Here is a 13,035-nt window from a genome sequence, read left to right on the forward strand (position 1 = left end):
CCGTTTCATTGGAATGTGAGTAATTGACTCTCCCTATCTCAATCAGCGCGCAACTTTCTACGCAATAGCTCTAGTACCTTAAAAAAGACAAGTGGACGAACCTTGAAATAAACATCACCACTGCAATTTATAATAAACATCACCACTGCAATTTATTTTAAATGAGTAAAAAAAGAATATGGTGAATTTTTGCCAGAACAGGCTTCAACTCTATTTATAACTCTTGCATGGTTGGCGGGTTCAACTCTATTTACAACTCTTGCATGGATGGGGCACAAGTAATATAAGCAGAATTCGTCCTCCAACCCTTTAGCAGATACGTTTCCCTTCTAACATATATGGATTGCTTCCACGTTGTAGCTCTTCGATCTTGGTTCCAGCAAGTTTTTTTTTCTAGTTTCAAATCTTGAACAGGGCTCACATCTATATTCGTGAACTATGTCATTCCCGTTCATGCAAGCCATATCCACGACTTTCCAAGCAGCAGAGGAGCTCCATTGTTGCATCTTTTGAGCACTTCAAACTATACTGCAAATACACAGTTTCAGCATAATGAAAGAACCACCCTCCCAATAAGAACTCTGATGGTCAACTAATTCTTGTGGAGACTTGGAACTGATTCCCTCAGTTGATACCATTTGTTGGGTCAAAGTTCTTTGTTCAGCATCTACAGTCTCTGTCTAATAACAATGTCGTCAATCACCGGAGATGATCCTCATATCTCTCACAATGCCTTCGATCTGATTGAGTCCGTCAAATAATTTCAAATAGCGATGAACCTTTAGGCAATTCTCTCTATAATTCGTCCTCTTCCCAAAGCATAGTGCTTCACATTGTTATCGCTCGAGTGAAAGCAAGAGTTGGTAGTAGATATTTAACCTAGTTATGATACCAAAAATGATGTAGCTGCATAGGGGCTTGCAAATTAAAATTACACACAAAACATAAAACTAAAATCTGCAAAATAAGTATGAACATAAAATCTCCTAATAATTTATTAATAAATAAAATAAGCCTCTTATTCTTCACTCTATTTCCTATTTACATGTTTTATGGACTTTCTTAGATTTATACAAGTGGATCTGAACTCAAAAATAAGTTATAGATCCTCAACAAACTCTCGAAATATCTCTCATGATCTATAAAAACTCTTATCTAATCTCTTATCTCTAGATAAGATCTAATTGACCCACAAACTTCTCAACTCTTTCAAAATACTCTCTAACCTTCTCCTATTTATAATAATTCTCATTCTCTACTAAAACTACAGAAAAATATAATAAATAATTAAATCCTAACTTAGAAAACTAACACCTTTAATAAACATTCAACCCTAAATTAAATGCTTCTGCATCAATATAATATAGTAAAATATCATGGACATCAAAGAATGAGATTCAGTACATGGCCTTCTTTAGCATTGCTCATGATGTGCATAACTGCAACAAAGATTTGTATAAATGAAAATCAAATATAAGATATCAAGTTGTATAACTTGAAATCAAATATAAAATATCAAGCCAAATACGGGCAAACACATTATTCCTATAACAACAATTCCAATTATAATGTGAATGGATAAACTGCTTCGTTTTCACATGGCATTGGTAGCTCCAAATTGACCCTTCATTATTCATTCATATAACACAACATTGGTGAATTATAATGCCTTTATCAGAAAGAAAAGGGTAAAAACTAACAAGTGAAAAAGGCACATATTTTACATGATCAAACATCCTCCCACAAGGCTTGCACTGACGATAGATTATTGTTGATTGATAATCACGAAATTAGTATTGCTGCGGCCAGGTCGGTCTCGGGTTTCTTGCATATAACCTAAATTTTTCAAATGCCTAATGGAAAGCTTTGTTTAATATCTAAGTTGGTTTATCAAGGCATTGTGTGCCTAGAGACCATTCAAGCTTAAGAGGAAAGGGAGTGTCTTATCTTAGATCTTTATTTTTTATTTTTTAGTTGTGGTTTATTTGTTGTTTAGTATTAACTACATCTACTAATAACATCTAGCTGTTATTTTGAGGAATCAAAATATATAATTAAATTACAGAAAACACATATCATAACATGAGTTTCTAACCTGAATGGGAAAAACAACCCTAGACAATCTGACCGCACTACCTACCCTACCTTGACATCCTTGATCTCTGCTCTTACAATACATTGAACAAAATGGGCATCATTCGTCACATGTTGGAAGGACATTTGGTCACACAACGTTTATTACATTTTTCAAGTTGAGTATTAGAATTTTGAAGATTTATTAAAAATGAAATGCACAAGTTTAGGGATTTAAATAAATCTTAGTTTTCATTATAAATTATTAATAATATTAAATAAAAGTGAAATTTCAAACTCATATATATATATATATATATTCAAAAATTGAAATTATAAAGACCTATTCTAATAAAGAATACAGGGACGCTTATCTATGAATTATTTTACATTACATTAGATTTAAATTTTGATGAGGTTAATGAAGATGTGAAAAAATATCTTATCATGTATATTAGTTTTAATATTTAATTTTGGAATTTTTTGTTATTATTATTTTTTTTTTTAGATTTAGATATTGATATTGATGAACGATATTAAAAGATATTGTTTTTTTCTTTTTTATTAAAAAATAATGTCATTATATTAATAATTATATTTATTCTATTTAAAAATAGTGTTTTTAGAATTTTAATTTAATTGTTGATAATTATTAAATTGGTAGTAGACATTTAATTTTATGAAATATTCTAAAATATTCTTAATAATATATACAAATCAAATGTTGAGATTTATCTCTAAAGCAATTATGCTCTTTTTTCCTTTGTTAGTTAAATTGACTTAAAAAGAATTGTCATATGAGCAAGTGTAATATAAAGTGAGTTATGGCTTTTTTGGCATGTGGTATTGATGAGCTATGGTATTGGGAGATGGTATTGTAACAAAGTCTATTTATAGGTTAAGAATGTCCATCATAAAATGAGAGTAAATTTAATCTCTATAGTAAGAAATTTGTTCCATATGCACATATATATCTTTGATTTATAGATTAATTCTTTTTATAATTAACAATAATAATAATAACTTAGTTTTATGATTTTATTAAATTTAAGAAGGGACAATGTATTATGAAATAAGTATTTAATACTTATTATGAATTGATGACTTTGATATTTAACACACATCAAATTTTTATTTTTATTAGATTTATGAACTATTAATAATATTTTCGTTGATCATACTATTATTATTAATCACTTACAAAAAACACCCTAACACTATCAATACTACCTAGTTATTATTATTATGAGGGGTTGTACCTATAGAGAAAAGAATATATCAAACATGCCACGAGGGCCACATAATTAGATTGTAGTTCACAAGAAAAGTAATCCTCAAATGCCTTGAAAATGCAAGCATATCCATCCAGTAAAATATGGAATCCCCTTCTGAAACTCCATTCAATAATGGAAACTACAGTAGGGAAAAGGATGAACATAGATAGACAATCACAGGTCCCCCAAATCCCTTTTCTATGGTATTCAAAATAGAGTACAATTTCTTCCTATGTTGGCATCTGCATCTCGCTCAAAACATTAACGCCACTATGCTGGACATGCTTTATGGCCGCTTGAATGATGCGTACCAGAGATACATTAATGATGATGATGATGAGCCACCCAGTGAGAACGATGAATCCAACGATAATTATAAAAATGACTACTTTAATGGTATTATGAGTATGCACAACAACATCTTGATAGATTAGTCGCATAGTTCTACTGCTTACGTAGAACAAGCCAACCAAAATAGAAAATTGCAAGGACTTATAGATATATTTGTTAAGGAGAAGAAGACCACAAAGCTAATAATGTGCCACATGGCATGGTGAGAAGAATTGAAGCTAAAATCTCTTCTCCTTTTCCCTCAGCTTGATTGCAGGAAGCCAAGCTCCTCTTTGATGTCCTTGATGGAATTTTGTAGAAAATCTAGGCTATTTATTAGATGTCTATTAGAAAAACTGAAAGGCAGGGATTGTCATAATGGAAATTACAATCGACCATAGAATCCCAAGTATAGGCATGTTGATGAAAATTTCGTAAAAAATTACATGCCTCATTGCTTGAAGTTGGAACATGAAAAGAAGCCCTAAGTTTTGAAGCCTTGCTTTTTCAATTTATGTTTGAATCCTTCACTTGAGATTGTTAATGGAAATGAGAAGGACCACTCATCTAGAATTCCATAGTATTGATGATGTGGAAGTGCCACGTTTATATAAAATGGGTGAGATATTATAGTTATCGAAATTCATGTTAAAACTTACGATCCTCTATGCTTGGATTTAGAATATGCCAAGAAGCCTCGAGTTTTGAAGCTTTGCACTAGCACTACATGTCTTCTTGGTTCCGGGGAGATATAAACATACAAAAATAAGACAAATAACTATATAGGGTTTTGCCTAAATAAATAATTTCTATTCATTAATTATTCTCTCATATACAATCACTCAGTTGTGTCTCTTCACTCTTCTTTATCTCTCCTTATAATGACCCAACAATGTGTATATAAACAAAAAACTTACTAAATATGGAATCATGCAAACTCTATCTTAGCTTTAACTCAACTCTAGAGTTGTTTCCTTAACTTAGCTCTTCTAAACAAAATGTTAACTTTATAATTTTAAATCAATTAACTTCTAATATTAGACTTGACTTGCTTTCCTTAACTTAACTTGACTCTTGATGCATTTCATGCATATGGGGTAATTATTATTTCTAACAATCCCCTTTACTACAATAGTATGACTAAACCTTAAGTTAATCATGAATCAACTATCCCTGCTAGGCTTAGAATAAAATTGACTCAAAAAACCTTTTGTAATGTTAGATTTTCTTTTTCATTTCTTCGAGATTCTATATCCTCGAAACTACTTCATTATTAACTACTATTTCTTGTTGTAAGATCCATATCTCTTCACTTGTTGTTCCTACAAGTTCTCTTTGACATCTCTTATATTGTTTTGAATAACAATTTAGGCCTTCTCAGTCTGTCTTCTATAACTTCCACTTCAAATATTCGTTCGCACATGAATTGCTACCACAATTGTTTAACTTATAACTATGAACTTCGTTCTACTTCTTGTGCTATATATCCCTAATCTTTTTTTTGCAATATTTATTGATAGGAAAATTTGATCTCTTCTTGACTCCATTGCGGAAATATTGTTTCAATGCTTTCTTCTTCATCTTTAGAAACTTCCATGTCCTTTCCTACATATTTTTATTCATCTTCTATTTATATTATAACTATAACTAGTTTATTGTCTTGTTTAACTGCACACTCAAAATCAATGTTAAAAACATTTTCATTATACTCTTTAGTGAGATATTTCTCCTCTTCCTCTTCCTTTTCTGCCACTTCTTTCTCTTCCTCTATCGTTGCATCATAATCTTCATTTTCCACTTTTAACTAACCTTTGCGGCTGAAAATATGTTATCTTCCACTTGGCTTCCAAACCCAAGTGGGTTGTTCTCACTAAATAACAACATATCAATGATATTTTTCTCTTACATCATGTGTAACCACTCATCACTAGATAATTGTTCCTCATAAAAGTTAACATTAACAATTTCAACTGCTAGATCCACCAAACCACTTGTTGCTCCATTGATAGCTTTATCTATTCCAAAATCAGTTGTTGCTAGGTCATGCATTTCTTCATGAGAAATTCCAAATTTTGCTTCATAACTTACTTCTACAATGACAAGTTCAACCTTAAATTATTCATCAAACATGGAACTTTCCATATTTCCACAATTAGTCCTTTTTTCAAAAAAGAGCCCACAATTGTCGTCAACATAATTTCCATCCACTCTATGGTGGGATATCCAAGGATGCATGTAACAATTTCAACTTCGCCAAATTCATTAGTTGTTGTTGAATTCATGAGAGATGCATTCATAGCTCAGCAAACCATTACTTCATACGACAAACTCTTTTTCTCATTCTCAAACTCAAATGTCTCAACCTATGATGCAAAAAGGTCATCATCAGTTGCAATGTTAAAAACTAGATCACAAATGTTCTTCACTACTTTATTGGAACCTTCACCATCATCATCAATATCTATTCATGGATTCACCAATTCAAAACTCACTTTGCAGTCATCATCCACATGTGTCTTTTCACAGTGGAATTCACTATCATCTTTATCATCCATGTTATAATGGATTTCATGACCATATATATATGCTCTTACTCTGATTCACACACAAAATCTTCAACTTCGCTCTCTACAATATTTTTCCATGTCTTCTTCATCCATATGCACATCTACATAATGGATTTCACTTTTAGAGTCTTCATGACCATCATCCACACTTGAGTGGGATTCTCTAAGCTCTATTGTCCTCCCAAAGTCTCACTCATTTACTCTCAGACATGTGGACAACTTATTTATTGATTATTCAATAGACTATGACACAACTTACTACTACATGTCAATTTCGTTTGTACCAAATTATACTTTCAGGATATTCCATGCTTCCTCGGAAGAAGTAGCTTTTGCTACCTTACACAAAAAAATCATCCAATGCTTATTTTATAAGATTAAGATTTAATACTAAAGCATCACATACTCCATCATATGGGTTATTAGATCAGTACTCAATCAACTCTTTACATTGTAGAAAATTTTTCATTTTGACATCCCAAAAAAAAAAAAAATACTAGTAAATTTTGGAAGTGTTACGAGACCCATCTTGATCCATTCATCCTCAAATTGTCATGCTTCATCTATGTGACTTTTAGATGCCTCAGCTATGGTGAGAATCTCTATGATGTCTTCAAAATACGCAGGCTATTCCTTCAATTCCTTTTCCTGAACCAATTCAGTCTCTCTTTGCAACCAATGACTATTGTCTTTCTTTTGTATTCTTTCTTCTTTCCTTATTGCGTCAGTCTTTTTTCCATATCACCCCCCAAAAAAAAATATGGTTGTCAATATGCACCCCCATAAGGAAAAATATTTTATGCTTATCATACAAAGAGATTTCTCTGAACCCAAAACACTATCACTGTAACTTCACCTAGGCCCTCAGGTTACAATTAGACGAATGGGGTAACTATTATTTCTTTTAATTCCATGTTAATAAGTTCTATATTTATATATATAAACAAGCACACACACACACATATATTCACCAATATTGTTGAAAGCCCAAGGGCCTCCACTCTTCATATAAGCCAATCACCTTCCAGGTAGGTCCCATTGGACACATCACCCACTTTCTCTCTCCTGGGGGTTCCCAAACTTCCTGCTTGGTTATACATTGAGCTCTCTATTCTGGGCTTACTTAGTTAACAAGCCCCTCTTTTCCACCTCCTTATTGGCCTATGGCCTACCAATAATGGTTGTTTCTTCGAGATTGAATCATCTCGATACCTTATCGAAACACTTTCCCTTATGATGCCTCTTTATGCTGCTAGGGTCACAACATCCGCTAACCTAACTATGGGTCCCTTCCTTGCTAATGGTATCATCATTGGGCCTACATGTGTATCTGTTGTAACCATCCCATGTATTTCCAATCAGAGCCCTCCCAATGCACTTTAGAGAGCACTCTATACCAACCATCAAACCAAACCACCGGGATTGTGTGGATGGTTGGACCACTCCTTGACCAATAGCTAAACAAAAAGGACAAGTAATAATGTTAGGTTCGAGTTCTCCTCTTGCATGCTCCTTTATTCTTCCGATGTTATTTTGTTACGATGACTTGGCTCTTGGGATACTTCTCCAACAACCATATGTGCATGTACTGCCCATGTGGCATGACCTATGTCATCCTATTGGTCTCCTCCTCGAACTTTTCAATTGCCTCCCACTTTAATCTTCTGGGATGGACTAGTCAGGATGAATCAACATGTGGGATAGTCCCTGACCAATAATACCCTATCACATTGCAGACCCGGCCACACACCCCCTTACTTCATCCCGCTAGGCTTTGCGTGACATGTTCCATTACGTTTTCCTTTAATTCTTTTGAGCTAGGGATCCAGCTTATGTGGGTTGTGAGGCTCACTTCTTGCACAACCCTCACTCCTAATTGGGACATGTGGTGGAATTTCCCTGTCACCCCATGCTACGCATCCTGCATTTTCCCTATGCGAATAATATGGGGTGGACCTCACGAGATGACCTATTAGGTGGGTCCAACCCCAACCAATAGCACAACTATCAGGGTTATGTGGAGGCCATCTTGGCCTGACACCTAGTCATCCCTTCCATCCCTCCTTGTGGTACAATAATAATCATCGGGACATAACTCTAGGGATGAGTTATCCCATGGGTTCCACTCCCAACCAATAGCGGAACCTATTGGGATTACATGACCGCCAACGTGTCTGGGTTGACCTCATCCTGTCACTCTAGCCCAACTCTCTTCACTTGCGCCCTTAGAAATATTATGTGGGAAAACCTCTAGGATCCCACCTCCTGGGCATGTTAACACTAGATTTAATAATCGTGTTAGAGGTGAATAAAGCCATGCCAATGGGAAGCCTCCATGTTTAAGGTTCTAATAACCAAAAGGATAAGGTTAGCTGATCCTTTCTTATAAGTTCAGGGCTCAATCGCTCTATTGTACGACAAGTTTTTCTCTCTTTCTTTGCCATGGCTTGATTAAGGGATGTCGACCCTGCCTTATGCTATGAATTAGAAGGGAATTTTCGTGATCACCTCGTAGATAGGCTTTGTTTTTGCACAAAACTCCTCGAGCTAGTCTTATCGCTCACGAATTTGTCTCAGAGGTCCGACAGACCTCTGGGTCAATGTCAAGGCTTCTTGTCGATGCCAATGTTTTATTAAAGAATTCCATGGTGATAACCATCCTGAACATGGGTGAAAGACTCTCTAAAGAGTTTATGGCCTGCCTACATTCCCCTTCTCTGACAAGGAAGTTCACGCATGCCATCATATACACTTAAATGGCCATTTCGTACCACGAGCTTAGCGTGCACTCTTAATAGGTTTTCACTTCACATGTCATGTGCCTTCAATGCAAAAATCCATATCAAGCCTATAAGCATCTCCATGGCGCTATGTATAACCTTTGAGGGGCAAAATAACTATGCCTTGATGCTAGGGGAATATTTCCATGCAATCTTGATACATGGCTGGGAGGCCATTTAGGTAAAGAATATGGGGTTCAAATGACCCTAAGGGAAATAAGCCCTTCAATGTTAATGAAATGATTTCCATGCAAAAAAGCAATGTGTAACTTAACCAAATAATTTAATTTAAGCAAATGTAGACTATGCTAAGCAAATGTTCTTCCATGTAACTGTTTCATATTAATAAAAATGCCTCTGAGCCTACTGCTCAAAGTTTCATTCCAAATTCTCATGGCTTACTCGACGACATGTAACAAGGCATAATGTTCCTCTATTATTTTTTTATGTGCTCTTTTAATATGGTTAAGCATTTCATTTATAACAACGTATTAAATCATAGTCCTGATGATCATGTGGTTCTTTACACAATTTGTGCATAAGATGTTCTATGATCAACCTCAACAAGTTATTCACACATCATTTTATTTTATGTTCAATAGCTTATGCATACTTACCTTATTTTTCAGTATCATTCATCTCATAGAAACAACATACACACACACACACATAATAAACATGTCCATATGACATATCCCCACAAGGATGTAACCACTTATTCAAACATTAACAACGCTAATGCAGTCCCAACTCGAGATTTACTACAATAAGAAATTCATCACACATTTATTAACAGATAAACTAGTATAAGTAGATACTTATATTTGAACTTGCATGGAAACTGAGTTTGGGACAAGGAATCTCCACCCAACCATAGACACCTGTAGCCACACTTCCAGAGTCTGAGGGGGATGCTTGATTGAGGAACTTGAATACCAACTTTCAACTAAAACAGGGACCCTAAAGGGTCTCCTTCCTCAATTCCATGAGTTTGATTGCCACTTCTTTTGTTAACAGGGGAAGTCCATAAGTACTCTACCTCACCCAGAAGTGCACCCACAATTATTCACCCCCTCCCAGGGAGTTAAAAATCCATTGTAACTATAATGTAGTAACCAAGGGTATTTAGTCAGGTCTTCCTTTGATGTTGCTCCAGGATTGGCCCCTTACCAAGTTGTTATAGGGCTCTAGAGTCTACTAGCTCATCCCACAGCCTCCAAGGAACCATAGAACCAATCCACTTATCTTTTCTTCTTTTCTCTTCTATCCTCTTTTGTGTTTCCTTCTCATCACTTTCATTGGATGCTCAAATCCCTTGACTTATCTTTCGGCCTCTATATTTCCTTAAGATGAATTCTTGTTTCTCCCTTTTCGCTTACTTGACAAGGATTCCTCCAACCTCGTTCTTTCTTACTTAGCCTCTCTCTCAACTAAGATTTATTGTTGTGTCCTTGCTTCCTTACAATTCACATTCCATTTCATAAATATCAATTTTTTTCCTTTGTTTTTGTTGTTTTTCAAGCAACATGGGCATGTGTAATTTCACTTGCAACCCATTTAATTTCAAGAACTAGTTCCTTAAATTCATGCACCAACCAAACTTTAAGGGTGTCTTGTAATTCATGTTTCCTTCTCTGCTCAAGAAACCACAACATCACAAGAAAGAAATATTCCTCCCCACCTTTGGAATTTTTGTCCCTTTGACTCAGTCCGCTTTTGAATTTCACATTTTAGTAAAAATAATTACAATGTATTTGATGAGAGGACAATGGGTGGGGCTATCACAGTCCCATCCCCCTTGAGGGAACATCACCTTTAGTGTTCATTTATCCATATACATAGAGGAAACATAATAAATAGATTAAAAAAAATGTATTGTATTTGGAGATTTATATTTACAACTCTTTACCACATTTACATATATTTACATGCCACGAATTCACAGTTGTGTGCCCAACAACTAATCAATTATAAAAGAAAATTTCAATCATATCAACCAATTCTTGTGGATTTATGAAATTTCCTAGTGCTTTTGTTTCACCAAATTTGGTTTGTATTCTATCCTTTGTTTTGGAGGGTAGTATTCCTCCAATATCTAGGTTTGCCTTTCATTGCACTCCTCTTGCACTGGTGAATAGTTCCTAGCTCACTACTTCTTGATACAAACCCAATGTGCTTATAATCCCAATTAGCTATGCTCTTTGCCAAGAAACCTAATTCATTTTCTGACGTTCTCTTCTATGCCTCTCAATCCCTTAGGAAATTTGGTTACCTCCCTCTCCATGCAGTCACTCACCTTCCAATTTCAGGCATCCCCTTCTCTACAATTCCTCAGGTGATCCATCCCTTGGCAAGGATTCCTCACAACAGAAGGGCATAAAACAAAGGAAATATCACCTTATCACAATTATAAGGGTCATAACATGCTCCATGGTAACCAATTGACATCATTTGCATTAGTGTATCACAATCACGTCATTCGTGAAATTTTTAATCTACATGCCACTATACATTTAATATCTTTCAACTGCAACTATTTATCTTGCGGCCAAGTCCATCCACCTAGATGGGTGATTTCATGATTTCCTACATCATATCACATATACCTCCATAAGTTCCATTATTAAGGAAATGAAATAATTTTAAATCACACCTCACCAACAGTTCGTTCGTGAAGTGAAATTGGAATTCCCCTTTAATTGTTGTCATAGCCAAATAGATATCTCATAACCCAAACCATCATAGATGAGATCATTGAATTTAGATTCATAAAAAATAATCTCAAAAGTCATGCAATATTGATACTTATCCTGGTTTGCTTCTTTGTTTCTTTCTTTAAATACCCATAATTGGTATCTATCTAGGTAAGTACCCAGTTCCTTCTCTTCACTTTGACCACATACACACAGCAGATTGGTTTCTCATCAGAAAGAATCCAATGACTTATGTTTACTTTAACCATGTACACACACCAAATTGGTTATCTGTCGAGAAGCATCTAGTGTCTTCTCTTCACTCTGACCACATACGCATCATATTGGTTTCTTGACAGCAAGCATCAAGTGCCTTCTCTTCACTTTGACTACGTATACACACCAGAATGGTTCCCCATCGGCAAACATCCAATGTCATCCCTTCACTTTGACAAAATACACACACCATATTGGTTTCCCATCGGAAAGCATCCAATGCCTACTTTTCTCTTCTCTTTGATTTAAAATTTACTAAGTGACTCATCAACCTCAAGATGAGAACTTAAGCCTAATAGAAATCTAAAAAATTATGGGCACTACCAATTAGGTAGTGTTCGATCATTAGGAATATATGTGTGTTTCACACATGTATAGGCCTAGGCAGCTGCATACATTCCTATTTGTGGCACTACAGATTATAAGGCCCTAGATAGTCCCATACCTGTTTGAACCCTTTTGTACATACACAACACGGGCCGAAACAGACCCATACCTTCTTGTCATTAAACACACAAAGACAACACACAAGTCTAGATAGTCCCATACTTGTCTAACCTGAACACATTTCACATCACGCACTTATACACATGGTACTACACAATGCACGTAATACAACTTTACCCCATTCCCGTGCACAATACATGCACACGTAAAACAAAATCACATATACACATAACATATCACATTACATAATATCACAATAATCCAGAGACCATCTTATCTCTCATGACATATCACCATGTCACAATTAATCCAAAGACCACCTTGTCTCCATGCATGTAAACCAGGCTATAGTGCCTCATTTTTTTTCCCATGTTCTTAACCTTGTCATGGGCATAATGTAAGAGATATGTTCACATGATTCTAATTTTAGCATAATTCTATTTTCTTCCCAATAAATTCCTCATCACAGTGGGAATCTTTTGTGCCATCGATGTTTGCATTAAACAAGTGTACATAATCCCTCTTCCACAAGAAGAGTCCCTAGAAAAACCCTATTAGAAAAAATGGAATTATCATGTGTATAAACATATACATC

This window comes from Pinus tabuliformis, chromosome 4_2 (assembly GCF_031772625.1).
Source record: "Pinus tabuliformis cultivar Carrire ecotype Pingquan chromosome 4_2, CPIR1, whole genome shotgun sequence".
Taxonomy (NCBI): domain Eukaryota; kingdom Viridiplantae; phylum Streptophyta; class Pinopsida; order Pinales; family Pinaceae; genus Pinus; species Pinus tabuliformis.